Here is a 21,062-nt window from a genome sequence, read left to right as displayed (position 1 = left end):
GAAATATCATCTATGAAGCGAAAACGGAAGGAATTGATGACTGCAAGAATGAAGATGACCGGGCGAGTTGGCCGTGCGCGTAGAGGCGCGCGGCTGTGAGCTTGCATCCGGGAGATAGTAGGTTCGAATCCCACTATCGGCAGCCCTGAAGATGGTTTTCCGTGGTTTCCCATTTTCACACCAGGCAAATGCTGGGGCTGTACCTTAATGAAGGCCACGGCCGCTTCCTTCCAATTCCTAGGCCTTCCCTATCCCATCGTCGCCATAAGACCTATCTGTGTATGTGCGACGTAAGGCCCCTAGCAAAAAAAAAAAAAAAAAAAAGAATGAAGATGAAGCAGTAAAAAGCGAAGAAATAAGGTAACATTGGCTACATTTGAATATATCTTCGTATTCTGGGTTCATTGTGCAGAACCTTTATGAATAATATGTGAAGGTAGTCGACGTTTCCTTGTAGCAATTGTGCCTAGGAATCTCTAGTAAGAAATACTTGAACCTGGAGAAATGCCATCTACAAAATGCGACTGCAGAAGTACGTAAGTTCAAACATTTATGGGTATCGACATTCATATATTAGCAACATATGCGACATCATAACACCTGTCAGTTTCAAAACCGTCACCGAAAGTTCGACTTGGGTTATCATACAAAGGGCGCGTAAGGGATGCCAGTGAGACTCCGACACAATTCAACGACGGTTCAGCTCAACAGTAATTACTAAAACTCAAAAAAGTGGATTGTCCAGTAAAAGGGTTTCCATACATCAGCAGATCCACTAAAAATATACTGTTTTCGATTTTATTCATTGCATAAAATATATATTTCCCACATGTACTTATTTGCGTTTAATGGCTATTGTAGTAGAACTGATATATTTACTTCTCGGATTATCAACAAGTTATCTCCTAGAAAGTCCTCATTTGTCGGCACAATACTTACGAGAAGATAACGTCCCCTTGGCTACACAATATATAGAGATTGGCTTCTAGGGATGCAAGTACCTAAAAAATGATAATTTTCATTACTAAGCAGCACTGAACTCAGTCGTCGATAAGCTGAGGCAGAGGTCAACAACATAACCAGTATGCATGTCCCTGGAGATTACCTCGGATCAAGTAGAACGGTTTCAGTCAAGTTTATAGCGAATGCTATAATGCTGTCAAATTGCGGCAATCTGTGCATCATGTGCGTATAAAGCATAATGTACGAATGTTCATTTTAACAGATGGTGGGGGATGATTTTGCAACATGATACTGCTCTTAACCCTTCCTTGAACATGATAACAGTAAAATAAATTTCTGTTCGAATTTTGGTTGAATTTATTATTGATTTAATTGAAACATAGAGTACGATAACAATGGCCATAAAATGCATGAGACTCATAAGTTCATCTGGATATTAAACTGCACTGTAATGACTGTAAGGATGTATTTATAATCTATTGTGATATTACAGGGCGAGTTGGCCGTACGGTGCCAGCCGGGACATAGTGAGTTCGAACACCACTGTCGGCAGCCTTGAAGATGGCTTTCTGTGATTTCCCATTTTCACACCAGGCAATTGCTGGGGCTGTACCTTAAATAAGGCCACGGCTGATTCCTTCCAAATCCCAGGTCTTTCCAATTCCATCGTCGCCATAAGACCTACTTGTGTCGATGCTACTAAAATCAAATTGTAAACACAAATATTGTGTTATTGATCTATGTTAAAATGGAATTGCACCAATTTTGACCAATATTTGCGTCCCGTCTAGGGCCGATGACCTTAGATGTTAGGCCCCTTTAAGGAACAAGCATCACCATCATCATCCCGTCTACTGATACATTTCTGTTGTGTTGGTGACCAACTAAGAACACTCTGGCAATATATCCGTAATTCTTCATTTTCATCATCATCATCATCACCTTCTTCTTATAATTATTACCCCGATTTTTCTACAGCCCGATTGCGTCACAGGTGCGAATTGTGTTGTACATGCGGACTTGGCTCTGTTTTATTACCGGATGCCCTCCTTGAGGCAACCTTACTCCGTTGGGTGTTTCTGCAGAGTTTGGTAGTGAGCTGTGTTGTATGTAGAAGAAAAGACGTGTGTACGGACAAACACAAACACCCAGTCTCCGATTCTGAGGAATTAACCCGACCCATTTAAAATCCCCGACACCGTTGGGAATCTAACCCAGGACCCTGTGAACCAAAGGCCTCAAGGTTGATAATTCGGCCAACTACTCGGACAATACGATGTCCATAATTAATCTACGTGATGACTATATAATTAAATGAGTGTTAAAGCTGTTGTGTGAAACATAATTTGGTTCTTTATGTTATTCGTAAATCGGAAACTGCTCCATTAGAATCTATGACACACACTCCAAACACCATACTTTCAGTTTCATCTTTGGACTTGTATGAAAACTACAAGGAATTATGTTTCACCTCAGAAGTGCAACAAGCAAGTCCTTTTGGTCAGATGCAGTCCAAATGCATTAGTAAAGCGGGACTTTGGAGTCCCAATGGTCAAGAATGGGTTGATAAAGTTCCTATGAATACATCATCACCAGTCACAAAAGATACTGACAGAATTAATTATTCACGCTGGATTTTATATCAGGGAACTACTCCCCCCCCCCCCCAGGCATTTAACGAGAATGTATTAACCTTGATGTTTATAACTCCAGGAGATTGCATGATGTAACTCATAACAAATTAAAGAATGGTGGAACAACGTGGTTGATTGGTTAGCGTCTTATTCCTCGGGGATCGTGGTCCTGGGATCAAGTCCTCTCGAGGATACGAACAGTTAATCCCCATGGCTTGGAGACCCCGTGTTCGATCCAACATTCCTGCAACACATGCATCTTAGCAATAGGAGAATCTGCCGTACAAGAGCTATACTCGGCTAGTAAAAAAACAAAACAAAAAACCGCCATATTATTAATTATTCAGTGAAAATGAATAAAAGCAGAATTTAGGTCCAAATGGTAACGATTTAAATAATTGAATGTCACTCTATTTGGTGGTTTCAATCACTTTTCGGGGATATACAGCATTAGTATGAGATAATGGTGATCGAATACATGATGAAGCTAACTTGTAAGAATGTGAATGGTGTCAGGTATGGTACTGTTCCACTAGGTTTTCATGTCAACGACACCCGACGGAAAACAGATTTCGAGTGAAACGAATGTCACGTTACACAGACAAAAATAGTTTTATTTATGTGTCCGGTGGTAACTACAGTATGAGAAGAATGGCAATGTAATGGGAACTCGCAACGTCAATAAATAAATAAATAAATAAATAAATAAATAAATAAATAAATAAATAAATAAATAAATAAATAAATAAATAAATAAATAAATAAATAAATAAATAAATAAAAATAAATATGTAAATAAATACATAAATAAATAAAATACGTAAAAAATAAATAAATGGACGGAAACTGGTTGAATAAATATATCTTTCACTTGTTTGATTCGTGACCTAAAACCACGGTACATTTGCTTAGAAACACCAAAGAAGACCTTCAATTGCTACAGATTAAACCGTAAGACGTTCTTGACAGAGGTATTTTCCGAAAAAAAGGTACTGACGAAAGGGCTAAACCAACAACCAAACGAAGAACCCAAAAAAAGACACGGCGTCCGTTGGATAGAGAAATGCAAGCAGGCCCGCTCAGAAAGAATGAGGGAATTCTGGGCTCAAAAGAAACCAGTGTTCACTGTAACAAGACTTAACGTATTCCTCAATGGTCCCAGCGAATAAATAATAATAATAATAATAATAATAATAATAATAATAATAATAATAATAATAATAATAATAATAATAATAATAATAATAATAATAATAATAATGAAAATGAAATGGAAACGGCGTATGGCTTTTAGTGCCGGGAGTGTCCGAGGACAAGTTCGGCTCGCCAGATGCAGGCCTTTCGAGTTGACTCCCTTAAGCGACCTGCGTGTCGTGATGAGGATGAAATGATGATGAAGACGACACATACACCCAGTCCCCGTGCCAGCGAAATTAACTAATGATGGTTAAAATTCCCGACCCTGCTGGGAATCGAACCCGGGTCCCCTGTGACCAAAGGCCAGCACGCTAACCATTTAGCCATGGAGCCGGACATAATAATAGTAATAATAATAATAGTAATAATAATAATAATAATAGTCCGACTCGTTGGCTGAATGGTCAGCGTACTGGCCTTCGGTTCATAGGGTCCCGGGTTCGATTCACGCCCGGGTCGGGGATTTTAACCTTAATTGGTTAATTCCAATGACCCGGGGGCTGGGTGTTTGTGCTGTCCCCAACATCCCTGCAACTCACACACCACACATAACACTATCCTCCACCACAATAACACGCAGTTACCTACAAATGGCAGATGCCGCCCGCCCTCATCGGAGGGTCTGCCTTACAAGGGCTGCACTCGGCTATAAACAGCCACACGAAATAATAATAATAATAATAATAATAATAATAATAATAATAATAATAATAATAATAATAATAATAATAATAATAATAATAATAATTGTACTGGGCGGTACACCTCCACGCCGCTAATTCAAACATTGCGCCAGTTGAAACTCCTCTACTGGAGAAAACATGAACTTTAACAACCATATTAATCCTAGGTTTCTCAGAAGATGTATCTACGGTAAATTTTGAAGTGTTCTGAACTATGCCTGTTTCGATTTGTATTTGTTTGCTCTGTAGTAAGAAGTGTGAACATTCTCTTCTAGATGGCACAACGTAAGAACTACAATTGTGCACCCTAGTGCGAAGTGAAGGAACCTTTTTTTGAAGAAATTTGGTATTCATAAGTTTGTTCTTTGTTAAATTTCTTTCAGTCATTGTTTGGGTTGGCAGTATAACCCTCCTCATTCCGCCAGTTTTGAATTTGACCAATGAGGAATTTCTGTAATTAATTTTCCACCAATAAGGTGTTTCTTCTTCATCTGGTGTATTAGTTTTTGCTGTTACCCAATAAAATTTTGTGGGCGGGTTGTAATCATTCATGAAACGTCTCGAATTTTCCACGATGGTATATAAACTGCTGATTTTTAGGTCTCGGGGCCACTTCAGTAACATCTCTCCTAGTGTGATTATGTAGCAGGGGGTGGGAAGCGCCTCTTTCTTCGGGCAGCAGTTCATCCATAAGGTAATGGCCGTTTAATAACTTTATTTCTTGCTAGCTCAGCCGTTTAACTCTCGGGGCAGGTTCGAAAACTTTCCCCATGTAACCTATCTTTAAAATGTAATAGACACTTGGTAAAACTTCGGCTCTTTAACTGTAAATTGGGACAGAGAGTGCTAACCCTCTCGAGCTCCCACTCCTATTGTTTTTAGGTGACTTTGTTTTCACAACCGTTTCTTCCTTCCTAATGTAATAAAGTCTTCTTATACAAGTCACCTCTTTAGTATGGGATTAGCCCTTGTGTATACGGCCTAGCGCCAAATAGGTAAAAGTGTATTAGGAGTGCAAGTTACGCCTCCAGTCAAGTTGGAATTTTGGGCCATATAATTAACCTGTTTTTTTTTTTACTGAATAGGCCTCAGTAGGTTGGGTATCATTACCTCTGTTCTTGTGTGCCCGGAGGGCAGCTTGAAGGTGGAGTTTGGTGTGGCCTTTGAATAGGCTTGAACTTTGAGAGCGGGTTGCTCTTTCTTAAAAATGTATTTTCTGTGTGCCTCGAGCAAGCTTAACTGGGTAATTGGGAGCTTGTGCTCCTTGGCATGATTGGGGTTTTCTGCCCCTTTGTTGAACTTTGTACATAGGTAAAGTTGGGCTCATTGCTCAAGGATTGCGTGTCTAGGGGCTCGAAGCCCAAATCCATTAACAAATTGCAATTGTACATTCTTAATTTGTTGATATGCTACTGAGTACCTATTCTACTTGTTATTTCTTGATCTTGAAAAGAAAATATAACCTTTGTTAAATTTTAAATTAACTTTAATTTCATAGTTGAGACCTGTTCCACCCAACACCTTCTTTCACCTCTGCTGTTCCGCAGATACCTCGGAACAATAATAATAATAATAATAATAATAATAATAATAATAATAATAATAATAATAATAATAATAATAATAATAATAATAATAATAATAATAGGAACAAATAAAAACCAATTAACTGATTTTATTTTTGTGGCTGTTACTTATGTACTGCGAAGGACATTATCCACGGGGTGGCCTAGCAATACGGATGGCTAATAAGAATCCAAGTATGCATTTGAAAACATTTGATAATGTTTTTAAATGTCGTACACCACGTAACATCTACCCTTACTGTACTAATCCTACAGCAAAGGTATCACTACTTCAGGCAAAATATTTTATATTAAAAAATACACAAACTACGGATTAGAATATAGAATCAGATAAAGCATTTTAAGATGATCTCACATTTTGGAATCTCCCCCTCAAAGAATTGGTCCTAGAGGAACGTAGGGCATCCGTTGTGATACCATCATCTTGCGATTTACAGCGGTATCCCACATAAAGCGCGAAATTGATATTTTGAAGGCCAAATCGTGAAATTTTAAAACAAATTCCAGCTTTTAAATTTTGGGCCATTTCTTGCTGTGTTTTACTTTTGAGGGGCAGATTATTATTTAGTTATGTGAATATGATATGGTGTCAAATGTTATATCACTAGACAACTTGATCAACTTATTTTGTCTTTTAGTTTCGGAGTTTTTCATAATGTACCTTAAAATCGTCCTTCTTTTAAAAGACACCCCCACGGCGTATTTAACCGAGGTCCGTCATTCAATGGACAATGTCCTCTCAGGTCTCATATTTCCGATAAATCGGCTCTCAACCATTTGGATTGTATCTTTATTTCCGGAGTTATACGCCTGATTGTGAGCACACGATTTCGTTACTTTAAGGTTTCGAATGTACCTAGTAGCCTGGTTTTATAAACTTTCTAACGTCAAAATGAGAAAGAAAAATGTCAACAGAACACCGTTTGTTTTAAATGTTATTTTTCTTGTCTGAATAGTATTCGCAAATTCAACCTAAAGTGTAAATCAATCTCCATTCAGAGCATAAGACCCTTGGAGGAGTGAAATATAAACGATCCAACTCTCCGCAAACTTCACACTACGTGGGATAGAGTAGTTTGCTCTATACTTGACCACATTGTCTCCGGGAATTAACCTGGTATTCATTTTTGCTAGAGCCTAGGCGAATCCAAGATCATATGCATCTCCAGAAGTTGATTTCCCGTTTCTAAATTTTACGACTGTTCCTTGTGAATGCTCTCCTACTGTTTCCAGAAATAATTCTCACTACATTCATATGAATATTCGTATCCACCGTAAATCAAACTTTCTTTACGAATAGCAAATGCATATTGGAAGTCCTATTTTTTCGATGAATGGTCAGCGTTGAGGCCTTTCTTCAGAGTGTCCGGGGTTCGATTCCCGACAGGATCGTGGATTTTAGTCGAGTCCGATCAATTCTTCTGGTACTGGTACTGGTACTGGTACTGCTACTGGTACTGGTACTGGTACTGGTACTGGGTGTTTGTGTTTGTCCCAACACTCTCCTCTTCATATTCAGACAACACACCACTGTACCAACCACCACAGAAACACGTAATAGTGATTACATCCATCCAAATAGGGTTGGCGTCAGGAAGGTTATTCGGCCGGAAACTGGGCCAAATCTACATGTCCGACAAAGTTCGCACCCGCGACCCCACAGGTGTGGGAAAATGGTAATAAGGGGAAATAAATGCACTTTGTAAACAGAACGATCCCAGTCTGTAAACACGCTTGCTTCTCAGAAAATCTCGTTGATTACATCTGAGAACTCACTGGCGTAAATTGATTTGTCTTCTTTCAGTATTCTACCATGCTTCGCATTTGAGTTCTTAAAATAATCCACGTTCCAGTTTCGCGCTATTAAAACGTTTATGTTATCGGATCTACTCTAGATTTTTCTCCCCAACCGACACCACTTTATTATTAAAAATTCTATTCTTCACATCATATTCAGAGCATTCTTTTCAAGTTGCAAAATATAAGGTTGAAAGTTTCCGCACAGTCATAGCGACCAAGTTATCGACATAGCTCCTTAGTTCAATGTACCTGAGATGAATATCACCTGTCACTTTGTACTTTCTGACTGGGTATTCACGTTAACCATGACCAATGTAAAGTTTACGGCCCTCTCTGTCACGTAAATTTAAATTAAGTCAAGGTCCCGACTATCCATTTTTACAGAAAATTGACTTTTAATACAATATTAATGCATTTGCTTGTCTGAAGTGAACCATGATTTTTCATAACTGACAGAACGCACCCATCGTTGAAGGGCCGATAGTCGCCATGCCACTCACTTCTCTTTGTATCCATCCTTATCGAATAATTTATAATCAGCCATTCTTACGCACTATAGTGTCCGGTCTGAATTAGCAGAATCTACTGGGAACAGGCCAAAAACCCAGCCGTACCGCATACGGTCGGCATGTGATCTGGAATGCAGCTTTCACATACAAAGACCGAATATCTACGGGAACCATTAGAGCTACGAATGAAATGCGTAGGGCCTTTTCTTAATGGAAAATTACATTTAAAGTACATGTGCTTGAATTTATTTGGTGATAGGACTAACCTTTTGTTATTTTGATGTGTAGCGGATAAAGCACGCGGAATTTCTGTAAATACCAACAGCCAGTATTAATGGCTACCATTAAGAAAAGTTATTTACTGCAGCATTTAATAGGCTTGTATTTAAACTGAATAACTGATGTATATACATACCAAACCTCAACTGAAATTGGTTAAGTATTTAGGCGTGATTGAATTATAAATTAAGAAACACATCTCATTTTAAACTAGTACGCAGATTTTAAACATTAATTTCGCAGATATTATATTTTCAGGTCAATATCTTGAAACAAAGCATAGCATCGTCACTTGGTTCTACTCTTCATATAATAAGGGGATTCATAACTGTAATGTTGAACTTCAACAGTTTTCTACTTGTTTCCTGATCTGTGTGTGCACCTGCTGCTGTAAGATACATGTTCTTCGTACCTGTGCTAGTTTTACTGATTCATTCGGAGCAGTTATAATGAATGGTGCTCACTACTCCTGTAACCGCACATCTCGTTATATTATTCCTGTTTATGGAGAGGGACCGATGCATTTCTGAACTATACTAAACTCGGTGGGTCGCATAAAACTTGATAGCAAGGGGCGAGTGAGCTACCCGGTAACGTATGAACAAATGCAACCTGCTACGACTTGAATGTCTCTTAATCGGATTTTACGTGACATATTCACAGCAATTTAATTCACATGTATTCTGATATAGGTTTGCCCCTTACAATGCAAAAATCTTACAAAAGACGCTAAATGAGGCCCGAATTAAGGGGACCCAGAATGCCCTGTCCTTTCAGTGGTAATTATCAATATTTGATGTACCTTTTTTTGAAAACTATCCATGACAGACATATAATTTTGTGTGTGTTTAGGATACATACCTTGACTAGCCACTGAAGCGAAGATAATTAAAACTGTGCCTCAGGTTTAATAAATATATAATTTTTTAAAGTGTCAAAATAATATATACAGTTTAAAGAATATAATTTAGTACATGTAGAACACTTGAGTAAACAAACTGTGAACTTTCCAAGTTCCTACATGTAGTAGAAGCTGAGGAAAGGTACATTAAGCAATAAAAAATAAACGTACGGGAATATAGCGTCCAAAGTTAGAATAAGCCTGCCTCATAACTTGTGTCAGCCTCCCCTCTTCAAACCGGTACAGTTGTTTTCTTTTGGCAGCTCTGTTGTTTTCTGGTTTCCTTGGTTAAATTATGAACTTTTGGTCAGCATTTCAGAGTTATTCCTTGTTGCTGGTAGCATGATGCGAACAGTTCTACCCCCAATACCCGACCCTAGCTTTTCCGAAACATTACATCTTGTTACATTTGCTTCAAGGAATGTTTCCTCTTTAAAATGTAGGTTATAGATAACCACAAACACTGTCATTGGAATCCAACTCCAGTTAATATTGTTTACATTCTCGTTTCGATTTTGTATCCGTGTGGCAGATATTTTTTCAGCAGATTTGCTGTGTCCCTTAAAACTGGATATATTATTTCCATCACAATGAATATTTGATCTGAATTCATTTTAATTTTTATCAATGTAATAAATCATCTCCGGTCTAGGAAGCCAAGAATAACGGGCTAGAGTATTCGTCGTGCCGACCACACGACACCCTGTGATCTGCAGGCATTCGTGCTGAGCAGCAGTCGTTTGGTAGACCAAAGCCTTTCGGGGTTGTTGCGCCATGGGAAATAGATTACTGCACTGTGGATACCTCACCAAATACTATATACATAGAGATTCAATAATTGTATGTGAGAAAAGTGCACCTGAGAGTAACATAAAAACACCATGCACTGATCCTTTTTTATACGTATGTACGTTTGTGAATTTGTAAGTTTGAATATGTGATGTACTGCGTGGTGTGTATGAGTTTAAAAAAATGCCGACTCGTTTCGCTTTGGATGAAGTAAAAGGTATGCTCATTAATGGTGATAACGGGGATAAAATATCTTATGGAAATAATGATGTAAACTACGACATTAAAATCACTTCATCATTTATCGCGCTGAGTACAACCGGAGCATTTAGTACTCAAGAACCAGTTTCAGGGAGAAACAATTCGGGCACTAGTGGTAGTGGTTCTGAAGAAGCAATGAAGACAACAATTTATTTTTCTTGACAGAGAGATCACTTGACTACCAATCTATCACAATTTGACAAAACATCACACAGTGTTATTCCGATTAGCTGAAGTTTCCTCAGCTCTTTCCAGTTATTCCACCTGGACAAATAAAGGCAAGAAAATGTTCATAACATCGGCCTCGTTGTTCGTTCCTAGGCCTACCCTTCACAGGCGGCAAGTGGTTATTTTCCGAGAGCATATTACTTCTAGGCAATGATATCCGGCTGACTTTCAGCAGTGAAAATGTTACCCTATAAATAACATCAAATTTTACAAAATAAAACACAATTCGAGTTGGAGAATAAATTAGATGACTGTGGACATTGCTTAAGCTTCGAAATATCGAAAAAATTATGTCAGAGACAGAGGTACATAGCAGAGTATAACGAGTTGATTTGAGAAATAAAATTCGTGTAATGGCTCGACTTACCGAGATCTCACTGTATCTGTTTCAGACATGAATAGAACTTCCGGTAAAACAACGTGTGGGAAGTGTTGAATACTAACTGTGAGTTACAGCAGGTTTTATTCTTCACTGTCAATCTTCGTCGCCCACTTCGTGCACGAACTTAAGTGCTGAAATAGGTGACCATTTATATCGCGTCCACCTGACAGATGATGGATGGAATCTCAGGACCGAGTCTTGTTCTGGTCAGAACACATGGTGTTGAGAGAGAGGCCATGTAACTTTACTGTACTCTTATCGTCTAAAAACTAACCAATGACACAAGATGTATATAAAACTTCAGAATGTCTTGTTACTTAGTAATCAGAGATCTATCATTGTGACTCCTACCACGAATAACACCTTGTTGGGTATCTTCATATTTGAGAATCGAATACGAGCTCTAAAATCCCAAATTCAACCATACTTCCGGTGATCACAGAAAGTTCCAGAGATTACTGTCCAATGTAATTGAGGATCTAAGGAAAATTGAAGAATAATTTGCACCATTACGAACTGATCAACAGTTCTCGTCAAATAAATTAGACCACATTCTAATACCATGTTATTTCACCTAGAACCTAAATGTCTTCCCTAGAAACTGCATAAATGTCGCCTATATTCATTGAGTTTGGCCAGGTATTGTAGAAGTTAACAATTTTTAAAATGTTATAAATCACACAAAAGTGATATATTTTGCGCTGTAAATCGTTACAAGTATCTCGTTACCAAGATCCGTTCACAGATATAGAGTTATGGTATCATCTCTCTGATTTAAAATTTGTTATTGTTATTATGTTATTTTTCGTGTTTTATAGGGTATATTTTAAAGCTTAGTTGAAAAGGGATCATTTCTCCCAACTTTCTCAAATTAACGATGCGATCCTTGACCCAGCTCTCAGAGTCAGCTTGCTCCCCGCTTGAAGTTCTTATTCTATTACGATGTATTTTCTAGATCTACGAATGCCATGTACGTGGGCTTGTTTTTCTTAGTTCGATCCTCCGTGCTCAGACATAAATTCGGGATTTCTCCACGTATTCCTACATTATTTTTTTTTTAATCCAACTGATCTTTTCCCATCTCACTTTCAAATTGACTTTCCGTTCTTCTGATAATATTACGAGTTAAAAGTTTGCAAGCGTGAGGTATATTCAGTAATGAGGTAGTTTTCACACTTGCCTGCACGTGCTTTCTTGGGGAAAGGGCACAAGAATATTGTGTCTAAAATCAGATTTCACTCTTCCTGTATCATAAATTTCACAAACTAAATGGAATAACCTCGCCATGTTGTCTTCTTCCAAGGCAGTCAGTAATTCTTAAGTTATGTCATCAATTGTAGGTGTCTTGTTCCTATTTAGGTCTCTCAAAGATCTCACTTCTAAATTGGGTGGACCTAGCTAGTTGAGATTCTGAAGGTGATTGGAATCAGATACCGAGAAAGAAAAATTATCAACAAACTGTAAAAAGAAATTTGTATGCAGTGATAAGAATAGTAGGCTATGAAAAAGAAGCAGCAATCCAGAAACTAGTGAGGCAAGGCTGCAGTTCGCTCCCTTCCTTTCCAATGTTTATATAGAGCAGGTGGTAAAGGAAATCAAAGAGGAATTTGGTAAGGAAATCACAATCTAAGGAGAGGAAATCAAAACTCTAAGATTTGTCGATGATATTGTTATTTTATCTGAGTCTGCAAATGATTTTCAGACATTACTGAATGGTATGGACACAGTCTTGGAGAAGTTGTATAAGATGGAAATAACCAAATTCAAAACAAATGTAATGGAGTGCAGTTGAACGAAGTCAGTTGATGAAGGAAATATTATATTAGGAACTAGCTGATGTACCCGTGCTTCGCTACGGGATTCTCAGAAAGACTGACTTTGTGGTTTTCCTAACTGAAATCAACATAGGTCTTTACAACAACGTAAGTATGAATGTAGCGATTAAAAGCAATGCTATCATATAAAATACTCGATCAAATGGAAAGTCGCACGTTTTATCACTTTTAACGAACAGTGCTGCGGTTAGATTGCGGTGCCAATCTAATAGTCCAAAGTTCCAGAGCTGGGATGACCAGGCCGCAGATTGCCATCAACACTCATCTGTCATTATTCCGCTAAATATGCACACTGTTCATTCCAATCAGTGCCTCAGAGTAGGGATTGAATAGCCCGAATGCTATGATGATCCAGTGTGTTACGTACCAGTAGTATCAGAAAATTTATAAACCAGGGGAATGGCATGCTAAAGAAGAAAGTTATCTAACTCCCCAGCTACTTCCCATCAATATTCAGGCAGGCTGTTACACTCTGTCCGACTGGGCGAGTTGACCGTGTGGTTAGCGGTGCGCAGCTGTGAGCTTGCATCCGAGAGATAGTGGATTCGAACCCCATTGTCGGCAGCGCTGAACATGGTATTCCGTGGTTTCCCACTTCACACCAGTCAAATATTGGGCCTGTACCTTAATTAAGGCCTAAGGCACTCCTAGCCCTTTCCTATCCCATCGTCGCCATAAAACCTATCTATGTCGGTGCGACGGAAATCAAATAAAAAATACTATGTACGCAGCAGTAATCCTATCTACCGGAGATGAGGGGCAACAGAAGACACAAAGCACATCACGACAAACAATGGTCAATGTAATGTTATTGTTGATCAATGTTATGAGCTTTCTATATTGTAGGCCTACACATTTAGTTTTCTTTCGACTCTGTGATTTGTAAAATATTTTACACCGTAAACTGTAGTTTCTTATTCTCCGACTTTACATACCGATTTTCATTAAATACTGTTTACCCATTTTCTCGTTACTCGGCGCTGATATGGACTTAGTAACAAAAATCAAATTCATGAATATCTTGGTGATCATAGCCAGTACGGTAACAATGTATAAGACATGAATAATAGGAAATGTAATACTATATAACCTTAGTTATCTAGCATTCATCGACTACACTTCTAATAAGAAATATTTGAGAATTACATTTTAGGCCTTCCCCTAAACTACCATTTCACTCAGCGTGAATAAAATAATTTACAGCCTAGACTATAGCAACTTATTTCCTGACTTTGCATACCGATTTTCATCAAGATAGGACTACTAATAACAACAATATTTGAGAATTAAATTTTTGGGTTTCCCCTAAACTACCATTTTTCTCAGCGTGAATACAATTATTGATAGCCTAGATTGTAGCAATTTATTCCCCAACTTTGCATACCCATTTTCTTTAAAATACGACCACTAACAACATAAATATTTGAGAATTCAATTTTAGGCCTTCCCCTAAGCTACCATTTCACTCAGCGTGAGTAAAATGATTTATAGCCTAGATTGTAGCGGCTAATCCCCCGACTTCACATACCGATTTTCATTAGACCACTAATAACATAAATAGTTGAGAATTCAATTTTAGGCCTTCCCCTAAACTACCATTTCACTCAGCGTGAGTAAAATGATTTATAGCCTAGATTGTAGAGGCTCATCCCCCGACTTCACATACCGATTTTCATTAAATTATCTTCAACCGTTTTCTCGTGATGCGTGTACATACATACAGACAGACAGACAGACAGACAGACAGAAATTACGGAAAAGTAAAAAGTGCATTTTCTTGTTACTATGGATATGACCGATACATAAATACCATTAATTTCAAATTCTGAGCAATGTACAGACAAAACTCTTATTTTATATATATAGATTTAAGCCTTAAAAGGAAAAGATGGATAATTTTACTTGCGTAGTAAAATAACTAATGACGGAAGAAGTACAGAGGACATAAAATGCAGACTAGCACAAGCAAGGAACGAAGAGAACTTTGCTCACTTCGAGAATTCGTATAAGTTTAGGAATTAGAAGACTTTCGTCTGGAGCGTGGCATTGTATGGAAGTGAAACATGGACGATAACTAGATCAGAAAGAGAATAGAAGATTTTGAAAAGTGGTGTTGCAGAAGAATAATGAATGTGAGATTGATAGATCGAATTACAAATGAAGCGGTATTAAATAGAATTGGCTGTGAGAGTAGAACGATGTGGCGAAATGTGAACAGAAGAAGAGACAGAATGATAGGGCACCTCTTAATACACCCAGGACTTGTTCAGTTGGTTTCCGAATGAAGTGTAGGCGGTAAAACGGTACGGGTAGACAAAGGTATGAATATGCCAAACAGATTACAGTAGATGTAGGATGTAGTAGTTACGTAGAAATGAATAGGTTAGCACAGGATAGGGTGGTATGGAGAGCTGCATCAAACCAATCTCTGGACTGATGACCCAAATTATTATTATTATTATTATTATTATTATTATTATTATTATTATTATTATTATTATTATTATTATTATTATTATTATTATTAACATGCAATGCAAGGAATTGGTAGAGAATCTGCCATCTGGCCGACAGCTCTATATGCAGAACACATCGACCTATCCCTTGTTGTTCGCAAGAGGTGGCTGGCTGAAACAGAAAGCGTGGGTGGGGAATCCCGTAGCTGAGTCTGAAATTGCTTCCAATTACCGGTGCCAAATACTTCACTTTCATCTTCCCTATCTGATTTTCTTTGGTCAACATTTACTTTGCTCCGAACCCGATGATATTTGATTTGTGAGGCCCAGCCTCAAAAAATTTTGTTCTCTGTTCCGTGAAAATTGCTTTTCAAGAATATGTAGTAGGTTTAATGTAAATACACAGCTCCATTGGTCGGCCAAAGGGCTATACATCCTTCACTGATGCTCGTATCGTGATGAAGTCATCAGGCCGCTGGGGGAGTTAAACGACTAACCTCCGATTACGATGGTTCAGTACGCTTCGAACCGCTTCAGCGAGCAAATGGCTTATCTGATCGTAGCTATTCTGGTGGCAATTTGTGCGTATACAAACAGACCAATTAATACAATTGCTAAGCGACATAATTAAGTCACACACACACACATATTGACACCATAACCAAAATGGATATTTTATTTGCAGCTTGCAAGACATTTCGACGGCCAGGCCGTAGAGGATTAACTCCCAAATACCGTATGGGATGCCGTTAGTAAAACTGTTTTATTCCCGACTGGATGATCCTATCAAGTCAGGTCATAGTTGTACAGGGTAAAATGTGTGAGCATTTCTTAGTTCGCTTCATATTGTCTTTTGAATGTAAATGTCGACCCATGAAGTGTGGATCATTGAATAGAGTAGATTTCATCCGATATAATGGTACCATTTCGGTAGACACAGGGCAATGAGGACGGAAGTTACATGATTTTCGACTGGCATAAGCGCACGCGCCAGCTGGTACGGAATGATTGGGAGTGCATGCTTTGCGCTATATAATTGGCCATCCCTGTTGCAAGGCGGCAAGCCAGATAAGTTACATTCTAATGAGTAAATAAGGGCTCATATGATTGGACCAGTTCTGGTGTCAGTTTCTGCGGAAACATAAATAACATAAATGACACACACACACACATACTGTAGTTGTCTCACCTTGTAAAAATGATCACTTTATTTGGAAATTTAATTAATCAACAGGGCCATGTATATCCATACATTCTGGGATTGGTCTCCGTAGCCATCGAGGCGATCAACTTCAACTTCATGCTCCTGTCCGTCTACATGCCTCCCGGGATTACTTCTTTGAACATTGCCAGATTTTCCTTCGGTACATATATAACTGCCAGAACGTGCCCCCATATGTCTGCATGGATTCCGACTTCCCCTTGTGTTCTGCAGCGACTTCAATGTCGATGCCATCTCTAAACTCAAATTCATTCGTTTCGTCAAATACACATTGAACCTAGAGCCACGACGATTTTGAGAGTCACCAGTCTCGATCTCCCGTTCATCTGGCACATCACCATCGTGAATCTGCCCTTCATATCCTATTTCTAGTACCAAAGCTCGATACTCAGTCGTTTGCACGCTACCGCTGCAGTCCGGTTCTATACGACTATCAAGTAAATTAATTCTTCTAAAACCTACACAGTCTCTCATTCCTCTCACCGGCTATGGACGTTGTCGCACACAAACTCCTACGGTCGTGCAGAGATTACACAGCCCTCCCCGTTTTTTTTTTCAGCTGAGGAAGTAAGAGTGTGCAGAATTAAACCGGAAGATTGTGCGTTCAATTCCAATCAGGACGTCGAGAAATTAAGAAATGCCACTTATACTTCTGGAGAATTATATGCATCTGGGGTTTTCTCAAACTGAAACGGAAGGAGTATAGAGTTAATTCTTGCTGTAATGGTACTATCTGCCTCTCACGAGAAGTTGCGGCTGGTTGTAGGTATGGCACGAGTAACAGATATTTTATACTAAGCTACAAACATTAGTCGTGATAAACAATGCTGGCCCTCTGAAAGAGATGCTTGTTCATTATTAAACTGATCATTATGCAGTACTTACAGTGAATGTGTAACTAAAGCACAATTGCACTACAAATTTGAAACTTCACAACAGCTCTTAGTTCACAAGAATCACCGCGGACGGATGTGATGTTTATTGTCAGGCCTTGAGACTTGAGATTAGAGCATGCGCAGCAGCAATGCACCCCTTACCCCGCATGTGCGCGACTTCTCGTCAAACGACCATAGTAGCTAGGTGTACAGCTAAAATACCCAGCCACGTAGTGGTAGGATTGCGAATTCTGAAAGCATCCCCCCTGCACTTCATGGCCTGCATCTTAGTACCGTCGTAAGAAGAAAACCTTGTTTTATCTTTCATAATTAGCAGAAGACGTAAAAATGCTAGCTGTTAGGAATGTATGATTCGCGAACAGAGGCTTGTAAACAGAAATATAAAATCACGATAGGTTCTGTTTAAAATGATATATGGCGTGTTGCTGGCAGTGATTGTAGTTTTAAGGGAAATAACATTTGACTATCGCTTATTAATCGAAATGTAAGTGGGAAGAACTTCGAATCCTCCAGCCAGATCGATAACGGCTGAAGAAAATTGAATTTGAATTGAATCGAATTTATTGATGATGATTTACATGCCACTGAGGCTGAAAAACCCATTTATATAGTGTCTCCTTATAACACAATACATGTTTATGAATATACTAACTACAGTTTATAATATTAAAATATTAAATTAAACATTAAACTTAAAAATTAAAATACAGATACAAATTCCAATAAACTTAAAACGTAAATTATATAAGAAGTAAAGTATATCATTAAACTTATTTAATATTTTAGACTATAATAATCTAAAGAATACAAAAAACAGAAACAATTTTCTTAGAAATATACATATTTCTGATTGTTAGACACAAGAATGCCTGATCTCAGCCCCTTGAGTACTCCTCCAGGAAGATAGATGTTAAGGACTGCTTTAGTTGGGTACAGTTCCTGTCATTTGCGAAACGTGAAGATTAAAGACATTAAAGATACGGGATGCAGTGCAAACAAAACATTTGTTAAACTTAGTGGTACGATGAAGGGTGGTTTTTGTAAACCTATTATCTCTGTTATGTACTGACTCCATAGATTTAAATGCATTATAAAGGTAGGATGGTGTCTTCAGTTTGAGAATTTTGTGCGTAGCAACAGCTACTGAGATTTCCCGTCGTTCGTGGAGTTTCAACCATTGCTGTATGCAATAGGGTGTTATGTGTTCATCACGTCTGGCACTTGTCACGTAACGAACACATGCGTTTTGTACCCTCTGTAGTTGTATGTTCAAAGTTTCAGATAAGTCGTTATATACGACTGATCCATAGTCAATTATGGGGAATATAAGACTTTGAACAAGTAGTTTTCGCATGAAAGATGGAGATGACACGTTACGTATCAAAATATGCATGGATGATACAACTTTTCTGATCACATTTGACGTATGATCACACCAAGGTAGAGTTCTGTCGAAAATTAGTCCTAGATTGTTAACGGTGTCACTATAATGGATATCTGTATCTCGAATTTTTATTGCTGGGAGGGATTTGAAGTCAAGAGTTTTCAGGAGTTTTGTGTAACCTTCGCAAATAAGCTGGGTCTTAGCCACATTTAATTGGAGGTGATGGTGTGCGCTCCATTCCATCAATCGAGAGATATCATGGTTAAGATGCATTATACAAGAAGGTGCGTTAGTGGGACTGAAGTGGAAGTAAGCTTATAAGTCATCAGCATACATGTGAAAGGTACTACTTTTAAGGACTTCAGAAATGTCATTAATATAAATAGAAAAATATAAAGGACCAAAGACTGGTCCTTGTGGTACGCCACAGTTTACTGATTCCCAGTTAGAGGATCGTCCATCAACAAACGTGACTCTTTGTGATCTACTTGATAAATATGATTCAAGCCACGACAGAGCCCTCTGCAAGAAACCAATTGACTTCAACTTTGCAAGAAACAACTCGTGATTAACAGAGTCAAATTCCTTCACAAAGATAAATACTGGAGAGGCTCACATTCGCGTCTATACCACCATGAGGTAGGGAGATAGGGAAAGGTACTACTCTTAAAGGTACTATTTTTAAATGGTAGGTTATGAAAGAGGAAATTATTAAAGCCCGTCCTATTTACGAAAATTTAAGATGTTTCACACAATAAGGAATGTATATTTAAAAAATATGCTATATAAGAAGGATTTTCTTGAAATATGGCCTATGCATACAATATATATTTTTTACGTTTCCTGTGGTATGATTTTGTGCGTTACAATTTATTCTGAAATACTTTTACAAACCTTGTTCACATATTTCTAAAAGAAGCTGCATCTACAAATATAAAGCCGAAAGAGGACATGTAATTTCTTCATTCCCGTTGAAGACAGACTTTTCTGAAGGACTAACAACCAGTAGATTAACAAACGCTTTGGAAAAATTCAAATTTCAATGTTGTAAAGGATAGAAACTTTGCTAGTTCTTCACCTGTAATTATTTGTAAACCTGTTCTTATTAGTTCATCCTCAAGAATAGCTACTCTAGAAATTTCTGTAAAATCTTAAATAATCTAATGAAGTTATGACATTGTAAGTCTGAATAGATTGCTCCTTTATTCACTGACCAAATCTAATAAAATGGAAAGTACAGACGTCATTCGAGGTACAGAACCGTGTTGCTTTCATCGCCACGTCCACCATTTGACATAGAGCACACAGCTCTTCAGTAAAGTACAGGTTATCTAAGAGTAACTACTGGAAATGTGTCCGGTCAGCGTATTGGCCTTAGGTTCAGAGGGTCCCGGATTCGATTCCCGGCCGGGTCGGGGATTTTAACCTTAATTGGTTAATTCCATTGGCACGGGGGCTGGGTGTATGTGTTGTCTTCATCATCATTTCATCTTCATCACGACGCGCAGGTCGCCTACGGGAGTCAAATAGAAAGACCTGTACCTGGCGAGCCGAACCCGTCCTGGGATATCCCGGCACTAAAAGCCATACGACATTTCATTCATTACTGGAAATGTTTGCATGAAAATCGAAGCAGAGACGAAGAAAGGTGTGGCCTATCATTTGAACTTAAACAAGTGTAATATAAAGACTTTCCGTTCATAACGCTCCTTAACATCTTCATGGTTGTAAAACAACAAGAGTTGAGTGTATCGGTACACATTAACACCTAAAAAAATTATTGATTAAAGTATATTTTCGTTTACAACCTCATTCTTATAGTCCATTTTATTAAAATAATCTTTCAAATACCTCCACTAGTTCAGGAGTTATGATTTAAAAAGCTAGACATTGACTAGGCTATTTAAATAGCTCCGAGGCACCCGCTGCGTATTTCCTCAAAACGGTATTTTTCAACTCCGTTTCCTTCGTTACTCCTGAATTATGATTAAAATGATTCTTTTCTGTCATTTTCTTAGTGACAGAGTCTATAAACTGACCAAAATCATGCACCTAGG

The sequence above is a fragment of the Anabrus simplex genome, chromosome 5 (assembly GCF_040414725.1).
Source record: "Anabrus simplex isolate iqAnaSimp1 chromosome 5, ASM4041472v1, whole genome shotgun sequence".
Classification (NCBI taxonomy): domain Eukaryota; kingdom Metazoa; phylum Arthropoda; class Insecta; order Orthoptera; family Tettigoniidae; genus Anabrus; species Anabrus simplex.
This window is presented reverse-complemented; position numbering follows the sequence as displayed.